We start from the raw sequence: 11,981 nt of genomic DNA, 5'->3' as shown, positions 1-11,981 counted from the left end.
ATCCCACCCAGGGACGAGAATATTCTATTAATCAAATTTTGGGGATTTTTAGGTAGAGAAGTCAACATGTCAAACTCCCTATTTTAAGGAAGGGTTCAAGACTTTCTCTGAAACAATTATCTCTAAAGTGAGTTTAATTTGATTTAAGCCAATTTATTCAACATTTAGAAAATACCTGAAGGTTAATGTTGTTCCTGGTGATATCTAATCAGCAGAATGCAACCTAGCAGCATTTTTAAGTGGAAGCCTGTGTTATGTTAAAACCAGGTGTTATCTTATCAGTACAAAGGTAAGGAATTAAGAAAAACTTTTTGAAGTGTGAAGATTTTTCTTACAAAATCATTGTCTTATTGCATCACCAAAGTGTAAGCTGGAAAGATGATTTTGATAAATTACTTGTTAGATCACCTGATTTGCTCTTCTGGAGTCAATGTAGTTTGTTTTTCTCAATAACCATAGAAGTAATAGGGTAAATTAAAGACATTATGTGGATTTTTTGCTACAGCACTTCTGTCAAAATACGATTAAAATGAGTTAAGATGATAATGGATTTTCTACTATAAGCAAAGACCAAAAAAGTCAAAATAGCAATCCCAATTTTAGATTTGATAAATGAAAATAGCACATAGCAGAGGATGGTTTTGATCCATCGACCTCTGGGTTATGGGCCCAGCACGCTTCCACTGCACCACTCTGCTGCTCATGGAAGTGCTTAGAACTCAAGAAGGGTTGATTCATCACAAGAACATGGCAATGTGTTCCTTTCAGTTAACGAAAAATCCTAAAATAACTGTCCAGATTAGAGACTTTATAAACTTTGGCAAGGAAACTTTCCAGAACAAAGTTTCTTAGCTGTTGTTTGTTTATGTCTCATATAGGGTTTCTGTGGTGCAATTGGTTTGCGCGTTCGGCTGTTAACTGGAATGTTGGTGGTTCAATCCCACCCAGGGACGAGAATATTCTATTAATCAAGTTTTGGGGATTTTTAGGTAGAGAAGTCAACATGTCAAACTACCTATTCTAAGGAAGGGTTCAAGACTTTCTCTGAAACAATTATCTCTAAAGTGAGTTTAATTTGATTTAAGCCAATTTATTCAACATTTAGAAAATACCTGAAGGTTAATGTTGTTCCTGGTGATATCTAATCAGCAGAATGCAACCTAGCAGCATTTTTAAGTGAAAGCCTTTGTTATGTTATAACCAGGTGTTATCTTATCAGTACAAAGGTAAGGAATTAAGAAAAACTTTTTGAAGTGTGAAGATTTTTCTTACAAAATCATTGTCTTATTGCATCACCAAAGTGTAAGCTGGAAAGATGATTTTGATAAATTACTTGTTAGATCACCTGATTTGCTCTTCTGGAGTCAATGTAGTTTGTTTTTCTCAATAACCATAGAAGTAATAGGGTAAATTAAAGACATTATGTGGATTTTTTGCTACAGCACTTCTGTCAAAATACGATTAAAATGAGTTAAGATGATAATGGATTTTCTACTATAAGCAAAGACCAAAAACGTCAAAATAGCAATCCCAATTTTAGATTTGATAAATGAAAATAGCACATAGCAGAGGATGGTTTTGATCCATCGACCTCTGGGTTATGGGCCCAGCACGCTTCCACTGCACCACTCTGCTGCTCATGGAAGTGCTTAGAACTCAAGAAGGGTTGATTCATCACAAGAACATGGCAATGTGTTCCTTTCAGTTAACGAAAAATCCTAAAATAACTGTCCAGATTAGAGACTTTATAAACTTTGGCAAGGAAACTTTCCAGAACAAAGTTTCTTAGCTGTTGTTTGTTTATGTCTCATATAGGGTTTCTGTGGTGCAATTGGTTTGCGCGTTCGGCTGTTAACTGGAATGTTGGTGGTTCAATCCCACCCAGGGACGAGAATATTCTATTAATCAAGTTTTGGGGATTTTTAGGTAGAGAAGTCAACATGTCAAACTACCTATTCTAAGGAAGGGTTCAAGACTTTCTCTGAAACAATTATCTCTAAAGTGAGTTTAATTTGATTTAAGCCAATTTATTCAACATTTAGAAAATACCTGAAGGTTAATGTTGTTCCTGGTGATATCTAATCAGCAGAATGCAACCTAGCAGCATTTTTAAGTGAAAGCCTTTGTTATGTTATAACCAGGTGTTATCTTATCAGTACAAAGGTAAGGAATTAAGAAAAACTTTTTGAAGTGTGAAGATTTTTCTTACAAAATCATTGTCTTATTGCATCACCAAAGTGTAAGCTGGAAAGATGATTTTGATAAATTACTTGTTAGATCACCTGATTTGCTCTTCTGGAGTCAATGTAGTTTGTTTTTCTCAATAACCATAGAAGTAATAGGGTAAAGTAAAGACATTATGTGGATTTTTTGCTACAGCACTTCTGTCAAAATACGATTAAAATGAGTTAAGATGATAATGGATTTTCTACTATAAGCAAAGACCAAAAAAGTCAAAATAGCAATCCCAATTTTAGATTTGATAAATGAAAATAGCACATAGCAGAGGATGGTTTCGATCCATCGACCGCTGGGTTTTGGGCCCAGCACGCTTCCGCTGCGCCACTCTGCTGCTCATGGAAGTGCTTAGAACTCAAGAAGGGTTGATTCATCACAAGAACATGGCAATGTGTTCCTTTTAATTAACGAAAAATCCTAAAATAACTGTCCAGATTAGAGACTTTATAAACTTTGGCAAGGAAACTTTCGAGATCAATGTTTCTTAGCTGTTGTTTGTTTATGTCTCATATAGGGTTTCTGTGGCGCAATTGGTTAGCGCGTTCGGCTGTTAACTGGAATGTTGGTGGTTCAATCCCACCCAGGGACGAGAATATTCTATTAATCAAGTTTTGGGGATTTTTAGGTAGAGAATTCAACATGTCAAACTACCTATTTTAAGGAAGGGTTCAAGACTTTCTCTGAAACAATTATCTCTAAAGTGAGTTTAATTTGTTTTAAGCCAATTTATTCAACATTTAGAAAATACCTGAAGGTTAATGTTGTTCCTGGTGATATCTAATCAGCAGAATGCAACCTAGCAGCATTTTTAAGTGGAAGCCTGTGTTATGTTAAAACCAGGTGTTATCTTATCAGTACAAAGGTAAGGAATTAAGAAAAACTTTTTGAAGTGTGAAGATTTTTCTTACAAAATCATTGTCTTATTGCATCACCAAAGTGTAAGCTGGAAAGATGATTTTGATAAATTACTTGTTAGATCACCTGATTTGCTCTTCTGGAGTCAATGTAGTTTGTTTTTCTCAATAACCATAGAAGTAATAGGGTAAATTACAGACATTATGTGGATTTTTTGCTACAGCACTTCTGTCAAAATACGATTAAAATGAGTTAAGATGATAATGGATTTTCTACTATAAGCAAAGACCAAAAAAGTCAAAATAGCAATCCCAATTTTAGATTTGATAAATGAAAATAGCACATAGCAGAGGATGGTTTCGATCCATCGACCTCTGGGTTATGGGCCCAGCACGCTTCCGCTGCGCCACTCTGCTGCTCATGGAAGTGCTTAGAACTCAAGAAGGGTTGATTCATCACAAGAACATGGCAATGTGTTCCTTTTAATTAACGAAAAATCCTAAAATAACTGTCCAGATTAGAGACTTTATAAACTTTGGCAAGGAAACTTTCCAGATCAATGTTTCTTAGCTGTTGTTTGTTTATGTCTCATATAGGGTTTCTGTGGTGCAATTGTTTAGCGCGTTCGGCTGTTAACTGGTATGTTGGTGGTTCAATCCCACCCAGGGACGAGAATATTCTATTAATCAAGTTTTGGGGATTTTTAGGTAGAGAAGTCAACATGTCAAACTCCCTATTTTAAGGAAGGGTTCAAGACTTTCTCTGAAACAATTATCTCTAAAGTGAGTTTAATTTGATTTAAGCCAATTTATTCAACATTTAGAAAATACCTGAAGGTTAATGTTGTTCCTGGTGATATCTAATCAGCAGAATGCAACCTAGCAGCATTTTTAAGTGAAAGCCTTTGTTATGTTATAACCAGGTGTTATCTTATCAGTACAAAGGTAAGGAATTAAGAAAAACTTTTTGAAGTGTGAAGATTTTTCTTACAAAATCATTGTCTTATTGCATCACCAAAGTGTAAGCTGGAAAGATGATTTTGATAAATTACTTGTTAGATCACCTGATTTGCTCTTCTGGAGTCAATGTAGTTTGTTTTTCTCAATAACCATAGAAGTAATAGGGTAAATTAAAGACATTATGTGGATTTTTTGCTACAGCACTTCTGTCAAAATACGATTAAAATGAGTTAAGATGATAATGGATTTTCTACTATAAGCAATGACCAAAAAAGTCAAAATAGCAATCCCAATTTTAGATTTGATAAATGAAAAAAGCACATAACAGAAGATGGTTTCGATCCATCGACCTCTGGGTTATGGGCCCAGCACGCTTCCGCTGCGCCACTCTGCTGCTCATGGAAGTGCTTAGAACTCAAGAAGGGTTGATTCATCACAAGAACATGGCAATGTGTTCCTTTCAGTTAACGAAAAATCCTAAAATAACTGTCCAGATTAGAGACTTTATAAACTTTGGCAAGGAAACTTTCCAGATCAAAGTTTCTTAGCTGTTGTTTGTTTATGTCTCATATAGGGTTTCTGTGGCGCAATTGGTTAGCGCGTTCGGCTGTTAACTGGAATGTTGGTGGTTCAATCCCACCCAGGGACGAGAATATTCTATTAATCAAGTTTTGGGGATTTTTAAGTAGAGAAGTCAACATGTCAAACTACCTATTTTAAGGAAGGGTTCAAGACTTTCTCTGAAACAATTATCTCTAAAGTGAGTTTAATTTGATTTAAGCCAATTTATTCAACATTTAGAAAATACCTGAAGGTTAATGTTGTTCCTGGTGATATCTAATCAGCAGAATGCAACCTAGCAGCATTTTTAAGTGAAAGCCTTTGTTATGTTATAACCAGGTGTTATCTTATCAGTACAAAGGTAAGGAATTAAGAAAAACTTTTTGAAGTGTGAAGATTTTTCTTACAAAATCATTGTCTTATTGCATCACCAAAGTGTAAGCTGGAAAGATGATTTTGATAAATTACTTGTTAGATCACCTGATTTGCTCTTCTGGAGTCAATGTAGTTTGTTTTTCTCAATAACCATAGAAGTAATAGGGTAAATTAAAGACATTATGTGGATTTTTTGCTACAGCACTTCTGTCAAAATACGATTAAAATGAGTTAAGATGATAATGGATTTTCTACTATAAGCAATGACCAAAAAAGTCAAAATAGCAATCCCAATTTTAGATTTGATAAATGAAAATAGCACATAACAGAAGATGGTTTCGATCCATCGACCTCTGGGTTATGGGCCCAGCACGCTTCCGCTGCGCCACTCTGCTGCTCATGGAAGTGCTTAGAACTCAAGAAGGGTTGATTCATCACAAGAACATGGCAATGTGTTCCTTTCAGTTAACGAAAAATCCTAAAATAACTGTCCAGATTAGAGACTTTATAAACTTTGGCAAGGAAACTTTCCAGATCAAAGTTTCTTAGCTGTTGTTTGTTTATGTCTCATATAGGGTTTCTGTGGCGCAATTGGTTAGCGCGTTCGGCTGTTAACTGGAATGTTGGTGGTTCAATCCCACCCAGGGATGAGAATATTCTATTAATCAAGTTTTGGGGATTTTTAAGTAGAGAAGTCAACATGTCAAACTACCTATTTTAAGGAAGGGTTCAAGACTTTCTCTGAAACAATTATCTCTAAAGTGAGTTTAATTTGATTTAAGCCAATTTATTCAACATTTAGAAAATACCTGAAGGTTAATGTTGTTCCTGGTGATATCTAATCAGCAGAATGCAACCTAGCAGCATTTTTAAGTGAAAGCCTTTGTTATGTTATAACCAGGTGTTATCTTATCAGTACAAAGGTAAGGAATTAAGAAAAACTTTTTGAAGTGTGAAGATTTTTCTTACAAAATCATTGTCTTATTGCATCACCAAAGTGTAAGCTGGAAAGATGATTTTGATAAATTACTTGTTAGATCACCTGATTTGCTCTTCTGGAGTCAATGTAGTTTGTTTTTCTCAATAACCATAGAAGTAATAGGGTAAATTAAAGACATTATGTGGATTTTTTGCTACAGCACTTCTGTCAAAATACGATTAAAATGAGTTAAGATGATAATGGATTTTCTACTATAAGCAATGACCAAAAAAGTCAAAATAGCAATCCCAATTTTAGATTTGATAAATGAAAATAGCACATAACAGAAGATGGTTTCGATCCATCGACCTCTGGGTTATGGGCCCAGCACGCTTCCGCTGCGCCACTCTGCTGCTCATGGAAGTGCTTAGAACTCAAGAAGGGTTGATTCATCACAAGAACATGGCAATGTGTTCCTTTCAGTTAACGAAAAATCCTAAAATAACTGTCCAGATTAGAGACTTTATTAACTTTGGCAAGGAAACTTTCCAGATCAAAGTTTCTTAGCTGTTGTTTGTTTATGTCTCATATAGGGTTTCTGTGGCGCAATTGGTTAGCGCGTTCGGCTGTTAACTGGAATGTTGGTGGTTCAATCCCACCCAGGGACGAGAATATTCTATTAATCAAGTTTTGGGGATTTTTAAGTAGAGAAGTCAACATGTCAAACTACCTATTTTAAGGAAGGGTTCAAGACTTTCTCTGAAACAATTATCTCTAAAGTGAGTTTAATTTGATTTAAGCCAATTTATTCAACATTTAGAAAATACCTGAAGGTTAATGTTGTTCCTGGTGATATCTAATCAGCAGAATGCAACCTAGCAGCATTTTTAAGTGAAAGCCTTTGTTATGTTATAACCAGGTGTTATCTTATCAGTACAAAGGTAAGGAATTAAGAAAAACTTTTTGAAGTGTGAAGATTTTTCTTACAAAATCATTGTCTTATTGCATCACCAAAGTGTAAGCTGGAAAGATGATTTTGATAAATTACTTGTTAGATCACCTGATTTGCTCTTCTGGAGTCAATGTAGTTTGTTTTTCTCAATAACCATAGAAGTAATAGGGTAAATTAAAGACATTATGTGGATTTTTTGCTACAGCACTTCTGTCAAAATACGATTAAAATGAGTTAAGATGATAATGGATTTTCTACTATAAGCAAAGACCAAAAAAGTCAAAATAGCAATCCCAATTTTAGATTTGATAAATGAAAATAGCACATAGTAGAGGATGGTTTCGATCCATCGACCTCTGGGTTATGGGCCCAGCGCGCTTCCGCTGCACCACTCTGCTGCTCATGGAAGTGCTTAGAACTCAAAAAAGGTTGATTCATCACAAGAACATGGCAATGTGTTCCTTTTAATTAACGAAAAATCCTAAAATAACTGTCCAGATTAGAGACTTTATAAACTTTGGCAAGGAAACTTTCCAGATCAATGTTTCTTAGCTGTTGTTTGTTTATGTCTCATATAGGGTTTCTGTGGTGCAATTGTTTAGCGCGTTCGGCTGTTAACTGGTATGTTGGTGGTTCAATCCCACCCAGGGACGAGAATATTCTATTAATCAAATTTTGGGGATTTTTAGGTAGAGAAGTCAACATGTCAAACTCCCTATTTTAAGGAAGGGTTCAAGACTTTCTCTGAAACAATTATCTCTAAAGTGAGTTTAATTTGATTTAAGCCAATTTATTCAACATTTAGAAAATACCTGAAGGTTAATGTTGTTCCTGGTGATATCTAATCAGCAGAATGCAACCTAGCAGCATTTTTAAGTGGAAGCCTGTGTTATGTTAAAACCAGGTGTTATCTTATCAGTACAAAGGTAAGGAATTAAGAAAAACTTTTTGAAGTGTGAAGATTTTTCTTACAAAATCATTGTCTTATTGCATCACCAAAGTGTAAGCTGGAAAGATGATTTTGATAAATTACTTGTTAGATCACCTGATTTGCTCTTCTGGAGTCAATGTAGTTTGTTTTTCTCAATAACCATAGAAGTAATAGGGTAAATTAAAGACATTATGTGGATTTTTTGCTACAGCACTTCTGTCAAAATACGATTAAAATGAGTTAAGATGATAATGGATTTTCTACTATAAGCAAAGACCAAAAAAGTCAAAATAGCAATCCCAATTTTAGATTTGATAAATGAAAATAGCACATAGCAGAGGATGGTTTTGATCCATCGACCTCTGGGTTATGGGCCCAGCACGCTTCCACTGCACCACTCTGCTGCTCATGGAAGTGCTTAGAACTCAAGAAGGGTTGATTCATCACAAGAACATGGCAATGTGTTCCTTTCAGTTAACGAAAAATCCTAAAATAACTGTCCAGATTAGAGACTTTATAAACTTTGGCAAGGAAACTTTCCAGAACAAAGTTTCTTAGCTGTTGTTTGTTTATGTCTCATATAGGGTTTCTGTGGTGCAATTGGTTTGCGCGTTCGGCTGTTAACTGGAATGTTGGTGGTTCAATCCCACCCAGGGACGAGAATATTCTATTAATCAAGTTTTGGGGATTTTTAGGTAGAGAAGTCAACATGTCAAACTACCTATTCTAAGGAAGGGTTCAAGACTTTCTCTGAAACAATTATCTCTAAAGTGAGTTTAATTTGATTTAAGCCAATTTATTCAACATTTAGAAAATACCTGAAGGTTAATGTTGTTCCTGGTGCTATCTAATCAGCAGAATGCAACCTAGCAGCATTTTTAAGTGAAAGCCTTTGTTATGTTATAACCAGGTGTTATCTTATCAGTACAAAGGTAAGGAATTAAGAAAAACTTTTTGAAGTGTGAAGATTTTTCTTACAAAATCATTGTCTTATTGCATCACCAAAGTGTAAGCTGGAAAGATGATTTTGATAAATTACTTGTTAGATCACCTGATTTGCTCTTCTGGAGTCAATGTAGTTTGTTTTTCTCAATAACCATAGAAGTAATAGGGTAAAGTAAAGACATTATGTGGATTTTTTGCTACAGCACTTCTGTCAAAATACGATTAAAATGAGTTAAGATGATAATGGATTTTCTACTATAAGCAAAGACCAAAAAAGTCAAAATAGCAATTCCAATTTTAGATTTGATAAATGAAAATAGCACATAGCAGAGGATGGTTTCGATCCATCGACCGCTGGGTTTTGGGCCCAGCACGCTTCCGCTGCGCCACTCTGCTGCTCATGGAAGTGCTTAGAACTCAAGAAGGGTTGATTCATCACAAGAACATGGCAATGTGTTCCTTTTAATTAACGAAAAATCCTAAAATAACTGTCCAGATTAGAGACTTTATAAACTTTGGCAAGGAAACTTTCGAGATCAATGTTTCTTAGCTGTTGTTTGTTTATGTCTCATATAGGGTTTCTGTGGCGCAATTGGTTAGCGCGTACGGCTGTTAACTGGAATGTTGGTGGTTCAATCCCACCCAGGGACGAGAATATTCTATTAATCAAGTTTTGGGGATTTTTAGGTAGAGAATTCAACATGTCAAACTACCTATTTTAAGGAAGGGTTCAAGACTTTCTCTGAAACAATTATCTCTAAAGTGAGTTTAATTTGATTTAAGCCAATTTATTCAACATTTAGAAAATACCTGAAGGTTAATGTTGTTCCTGGTGATATCTAATCAGCAGAATGCAACCTAGCAGCATTTTTAAGTGGAAGCCTGTGTTATGTTAAAACCAGGTGTTATCTTATCAGTACAAAGGTAAGGAATTAAGAAAAACTTTTTGAAGTGTGAAGATTTTTCTTACAAAATCATTGTCTTATTGCATCACCAAAGTGTAAGCTGGAAAGATGATTTTGATAAATTACTTGTTAGATCACCTGATTTGCTCTTCTGGAGTCAATGTAGTTTGTTTTTCTCAATAACCATAGAAGTAATAGGGTAAATTACAGACATTATGTGGATTTTTTGCTACAGCACTTCTGTCAAAATACGATTAAAATGAGTTAAGATGATAATGGATTTTCTACTATAAGCAAAGACCAAAAAAGTCAAAATAGCAATCCCAATTTTAGATTTGATAAATGAAAATAGCACATAGCAGAGGATGGTTTCGATCCATCGACCTCTGGGTTATGGGCCCAGCACGCTTCCGCTGCGCCACTCTGCTGCTCATGGAAGTGCTTAGAACTCAAGAACGGTTGATTCATCACAAGAACATGGCAATGTGTTCCTTTTAATTAACGAAAAATCCTAAAATAACTGTCCAGATTAGAGACTTTATAAACTTTGGCAAGGAAACTTTCCAGATCAATGTTTCTTAGCTGTTGTTTGTTTATGTCTCATATAGGGTTTCTGTGGTGCAATTGTTTAGCGCGTTCGGCTGTTAACTGGTATGTTGGTGGTTCAATCCCACCCAGGGACGAGAATATTCTATTAATCAAGTTTTGGGGATTTTTAGGTAGAGAAGTCAACATGTCAAACTCCCTATTTTAAGGAAGGGTTCAAGACTTTCTCTGAAACAATTATCTCTAAAGTGAGTTTAATTTGATTTAAGCCAATTTATTCAACATTTAGAAAATACCTGAAGGTTAATGTTGTTCCTGGTGATATCTAATCAGCAGAATGCAACCTAGCAGCATTTTTAAGTGAAAGCCTTTGTTATGTTATAACCAGGTGTTATCTTATCAGTACAAAGGTAAGGAATTAAGAAAAACTTTTTGAAGTGTGAAGATTTTTCTTACAAAATCATTGTCTTATTGCATCACCAAAGTGTAAGCTGGAAAGATGATTTTGATAAATTACTTGTTAGATCACCTGATTTGCTCTTCTGGAGTCAATGTAGTTTGTTTTTCTCAATAACCATAGAAGTAATAGGGTAAAGTAAAGACATTATGTGGATTTTTTGCTACACCACTTCTGTCAAAATACGATTAAAATGAGTTAAGATGATAATGGATTTTCTACTATAAGCAAAGACCAAAAAAGTCAAAATAGCAATCCCAATTTTAGATTTGATAAATGAAAATAGCACATAGCAAAGGATGGTTTCGATCCATCGACCTCTGGGTTATGGGCCCAGCACGCTTCCGCTGCGCCACTCTGCTGCTCATGGAAGTGCTTAGAACTCAAGAAGGGTTGATTCATCACAAGAACATGGCAATGTGTTCCTTTTAATTAACGAAAAATCCTAAAATAACTGTCCAGTTTAGAGACTTTATAAACTTTGGCAAGGAAACTTTCCAGATCAATGTTTCTTAGCTGTTGTTTGTTTATGTCTCATATAGGGTTTCTGTGGCGCAATTGGTTAGCGCGTTCGGCTGTTAACTGGAATGTTGGTGGTTCAATCCCACCCAGGGACGAGAATATTCTATTAATCAAGTTTTGGGGATTTTTCGGTAGAGAATTTAACATGTCAAACTACCTATTTTAAGGAAGGGTTCAAGACTTTCTCTGAAACAATTATCTCTAAAGTGAGTTTAATTTGATTTAAGCCAATTTATTCAACATTTAGAAAATACCTGAAGGTTAATGTTGTTCCTGGTGATATCTAATCAGCAGAATGCAACCTAGCAGCATTTTTAAGTGAAAGCCTTTGTTATGTTATAACCAGGTGTTATCTTATCAGTACAAAGGTAAGGAATTAAGAAAAACTTTTTGAAGTGTGAAGATTTTTCTTACAAAATCATTGTCTTATTGCATCACCAAAGTGTAAGCTGGAAAGATGATTTTGATAAATTACTTGTTAGATCACCTGATTTGCTCTTCTGGAGTCAATGTAGTTTGTTTTTCTCAATAACCATAGAAGTAATAGGGTAAATTAAAGACATTATGTGGATTTTTTGCTACAGCACTTCTGTCAAAATACGATTAAAATGAGTTAAGATGATAATGGATTTTCTACTATAAGCAAAGACCAAAAAAGTCAAAATAGCAATCCCAATTTTAGATTTGATAAATGAAAATAGCACATAGCAGAGGATGGTTTCGATCCATCGACCGCTGGGTTATGGGCCCAGCACGCTTCCGCTGCGCCACTCTGCTGCTCATGGAAGTGCTTAGAACTCAAGAAGGGTTGATTCA

The sequence above is a fragment of the Taudactylus pleione genome, unplaced genomic scaffold (assembly GCF_031769625.1).
Source record: "Taudactylus pleione unplaced genomic scaffold, aTauple2 ptg000134l, whole genome shotgun sequence".
In the NCBI taxonomy this organism is placed as follows: domain Eukaryota; kingdom Metazoa; phylum Chordata; class Amphibia; order Anura; family Myobatrachidae; genus Taudactylus; species Taudactylus pleione.
Note: the sequence above shows the minus strand (reverse complement) of the source record.